At 36.0% G+C, this 4,525-nt stretch overlaps 2 long non-coding RNA genes across 2 annotated transcripts; one reads left to right on the top strand and one right to left on the bottom strand.

Annotated features, from left to right (window-relative positions):
- The first annotated feature begins 424 nt into the window (after positions 1 to 424).
- LOC126911158 (uncharacterized) lies at positions 425 to 2,046 on the top strand. Its single transcript, XR_007705707.1, has 2 exons — positions 425 to 1,058; positions 1,304 to 2,046. It is a non-coding gene; the product is annotated as an uncharacterized LOC126911158 (long non-coding RNA).
- Positions 1,292 to 3,302, bottom strand: LOC118278283 (uncharacterized). Its single transcript, XR_007705706.1, has 4 exons — positions 2,790 to 3,302; positions 2,453 to 2,529; positions 2,220 to 2,352; positions 1,292 to 1,423 (listed from the first exon to the last, which is right to left on the bottom strand). It is a non-coding gene; the product is annotated as an uncharacterized LOC118278283 (long non-coding RNA).
- Between the last annotated feature and the right edge of the window lie 1,223 nt (positions 3,303 to 4,525).

Genomic DNA, 4,525 nt, shown 5'->3' with positions numbered 1-4,525 from the left:
TAGAGTTGATGAGGTCGTCTAATGGATGGGTGACCGTTCTCTCTGTAAATGAAGACAAAAAGTAATTAGATTTTAAGAGTAGATATTTTTTTACATCGTTGCCCCACACTAGAGTTTTCTCCTGTGCCGTGGGTTTACAAAACATGCAAGTTTACATACACATGACTGACCCGAAACAACAATTTGTGGATCACACAAATCTTAGACATCTTTAATTGATTTTGTCTGGACTTTAAAAAAGACTATGACCTCTGAGTTTGTTTCGGCATTTCTTCTCAGAGTAGTCCGATAGGAAATGCCGGCCTCATCTAGTTATTTAAGAGATTGACGTGTAAAAGAGTTACATTGTAACCTATGTATTTGCAAAATAAATATCATTTCTCATTATCATTTATCAAAGAGTTGCTCTTTGCGGGAATCGAACCAGGGGCCTTAGACAAAGTAACAATTTAAAAACGATAACGAAGTTAGAAAAGTCTAAAATGTATGGAGCTGCGTTAAGTCACGTGGTCAATCGACATCGTTATCGCAATTTGGTAGACAATGTAACATTTCATAACGAAACCATAAAGTAACGACAACGTTCACGAACGTTATCGTGTTTACTCCATACAAATGCGTAGACAAGCAGCACTTTCAGTGTTCGTCTTCGCCTCGATCGTGATCGTCATTAAGGATAACGAAACGAACGCTAAAACGTTGTAGTTATCGACTAATACCGAAACAATATGGCCGGATTTCATTCTACAGCTGATTTTTGACCTTGGTTGATGACATACTCTTGAGTATTTATTTTATGTTAGAGGCATTACTGCAGGTTAAATAATTTATAAAATGCATTCTCTTCGTTTATTGTGGGCTGTGCACAATGAGAACGCCTGGGAGAGACGTCAAAACCGATAAATCAGCGACGGCTATTGGAAACAATTGAAGAAATGCCTGAATTGTTTTTCATCTAACATTTCAGACTTAATAAAAGAGCATTTAGGAAATTATGCAAGGACCTAGAAGCTCATGCACGATTAAAAGGTTCTACTGAAATTCCCCTGGAACTAAAGGTAAGAAATTTTACATTAATTAAACAATATAATTATATGTATTGCAGGCAACCAGATGCTTATGTTGTTGGTTATTGATCCTAATAACTTGAGTTAAAGCATTATTCTTCTGGTTAGTTTTATATATTATAGGTACTATATAACAAAAATATTGTGGTACGACACAATACTTTATTAACTGCTGTAGAGGTAAGTAAAAATAAAACCACATTATCTAAATCTGTATTTATCTGTATAATTTTCAGGTGCTGTGTGCTCTTAGCTTTTTAGCTACTCGCTTGCCGCTGTCTCGAAGGAGGTCGCTCAAACGGTCGGGAGAAACAGCAGACTGCGGTGTCGCTGGCGATCTCAACCGCGAACCACGCCTGATGGATGGAAAAATATTATTTATATTAAATATTTATGTATAAGATTTTTTATAAATACTAATGCATAATTTATATAATAGGTAATATTTATAAATAATAATTCATAACCAGATTAACCAAGTTAAAAACAAATTTATCAAAAAATTAAATGGTGTCTTTCATGTAAGTGAAGTTACTTGGTTGACTAATGTTATTAAGAATACTTTATAAAACATTTCGATTTATTTATTTGCCATCTACCTACTAGAGACAATTAAGTAGCTCATTTTTGAGCAGATCCCTTGAAGGTGTATACCTAGTACTTACATTAAATCCTAGTTTTTCTATAGTCTTGTCCATAGTTATAAGTATAATATATATGTATATGTTATAAGTGTAAATGAGATTAAAAAGCCAATTTGGCATGAACTTTTGAAAAATAACAATAACATGCGGGTTTGGACACCAAAGTATAGCTTGTACTATACTATTATATGTACTTGTTTGAATTTTTGTAGTAAGGAGTTTAATGTAAGTTTAGTGTAAGTTTTCTTTTACATATTTGCTTAAAAGAAAACTTACAACTAAGAAAGCAAATGTTTTATGGTATATGCCAATAAACATTTCTTGTTTCTTTCTTACTATGGGTGTCAGAGATTGATCATCATCATTATAATTATAAAAAGTCCCCAGTCCAGTTATAACAGAGAAAATTATTATTATGTGTCCACTTATCCAAAACCCTTTAGAAAATAGCTTGCTAGCCGTTCTACCATCACACCAGTCTTTCCAAAAATTTTCATTAGATCCTTACTTTTTATCACTTGTCTGTAGTCTTGCTGCCACCACCACCAACAGCATTCAATATGTTTGTCAGTTCAGTCCACAGTCGGTCTGACCGTACCCAACCTAGTGATGCAGCAAGAGGCCTCGCCGGGTCACCATTACTGTAACATAAACAAACAAAGATTCAGTATAAGTACTTCATTGTTAAGATTGCGTCATTCGTACATTACATACTAGTGAATACAACTGGGATTTACTTACTTTGCCATATCCTCAAGCAGCATTGACAATTGTTGGGAACTTGTTCGCACTCTTGATTCCATGTTTCATCACTATCACTAAAAATTATAATAGATTAGAACACCAGTAATTTATAAAAATGAGTCTATATTGATTATCATTAAGACTAAAACTTAATATCAAAGTTAATGATAATTAAAACTTAATATAAACAACAATTTAGAATAATAATACTCTATTCACTTACTAGTATAAAGTTTTGTTTTTATTATAATTTACAATACTTTAGCAACTCTATATTTCTATGATTTCACTCAAGTAAAACGACTTTACTTAAAACAAAGACTATATTACTTACTAGAAATAACGTGGACTGTCGTATGCGAGGGCTAGTTCGAAATTGAACTAATAAAGTCATATTTCTCTTGGGAAGCACTTGAGCCCAGCAGTTTTCGGATATTTACGTCTGGGCTAAGGACATTGCAGCACAACCACTTGAAGCCCACCGGCGCGGCGACCACCGGCACCGTGCCGATCCCGTGACGTCACCCAGCACTCCAACGTCGCTGACTGTGATAACATCACCCTCACGAAGTACGGCGATCGCCAACAACTCACTTATTCTTATCAGTAAAATTCGAAAACAGTAATAACTCGCGGGAATAATCCGATTTGAACTTCTTGAGTGACACTGACAGCTAAATTTTCGTTACCATAAACAATATTTTTGCTTTTTAGCGAATAATCGATTCGACACAACGATAACGATCGCGATGTTACTTTGGCTAAGAAATATTTGTCGTTATCGTTGAGACGATGACGATTTTAGATATCGTTTCGTTACCAAGCGATGTTACTTTGTCTAAGGGCCCAGTTCTACGTTCCACGGCAGCCCGTTGTCCAGCCACCGCATCAACCGTGCAGTCTGTCGATCGGTTCTCTTTTATAAGACATTTTACCCCATACTTCGTAGTTGGCTTGGTCATCAATCAATCATATCGTCACGCCTTTAATCCCTAAAGGGTAGGCAGAGGTGCACATTATGGCACGTAATGCCACTGTGTACACCCACTTTTCACAATTTATGTTGTAAGTCCCATGTAATAGGCGGTGAGCCTATTGCCATATACCGGGCACATTTCCAGACTCCGTGCTACCACTGAGAAATTTTCGAAAAACCGAAAAAAGCCCTGTAATACTTCGCCCGACCCGGGATATTTGGCTTGGTGATAGCACATATACCGACATTTTCAAGAAAGCAGCCCTTTTCCTAATGCTTGTTCCTAGTTTCATATTCAACCAGGATATAAGATCACGTTCCAAATAAAGCCTTAGGTTCGAAACCTCATTTTTATAATTTCCATCCATGTTGCCCAATTTCTACGAATAATATTCCTCGACACCCTTATCCTCGTAAAGTGTCTAATATTTTATTAAAAACGGAAAAAAAATGTTGAGAAAAATCTTCCTTAAAAATTTTCTAGAAGGATATTTTAGGCCGATAAATATCTTAGAAAGGTTGGATTTGGAAATTGAACCGTATGAGCTTTTATATAAGACTTTTATTTCATTGTTATTGACAGTCAGGTGCTATGATACTTGTCTTATTTTTTTTAAAGGTTTAGGGTTATTTTATTCATACATATTTGTTATATATTTCAAAAATCTATATAAAGATAAGTTAAGTTTATATTATTTAGACACCACTGATAAACGGTGAGGAAACCTGGGCATATAATTTCCAATTATAAGTTTGAAAACGCCTATCCACATTGAGCAAGCGTGGTGATTAATGCTCAAGCCTTCTCCGTGCGAGAAGAGACTCCGATGTGAAACAACGCTTGCGTTGTGTTTCGTTGTGTGAGTGAGGTTACCAGAGGCCCAATTACCCCCCTTCCCAATCCCCGACTAAATCCCTTAAATTCCTAACCCCCAAAAGGCCGGCAACGCAGTTGTAACGCCTCTGGTGTTTCAGGTGTCCATGGGTCGCTTCAATAGCTTACCATCATGTAATCCATCTGCTCGTTTACCGGCTTATACCATAAAAAGAAAATCAGTCTCTCATGGGATTTCCTCGGATGCCGATATTATGGA

Source organism: Spodoptera frugiperda, chromosome 10 (genome assembly GCF_023101765.2).
Source record: "Spodoptera frugiperda isolate SF20-4 chromosome 10, AGI-APGP_CSIRO_Sfru_2.0, whole genome shotgun sequence".
Lineage (NCBI taxonomy): Eukaryota > Metazoa > Arthropoda > Insecta > Lepidoptera > Noctuidae > Spodoptera > Spodoptera frugiperda.
This window is presented reverse-complemented; position numbering and strand designations above follow the sequence as displayed.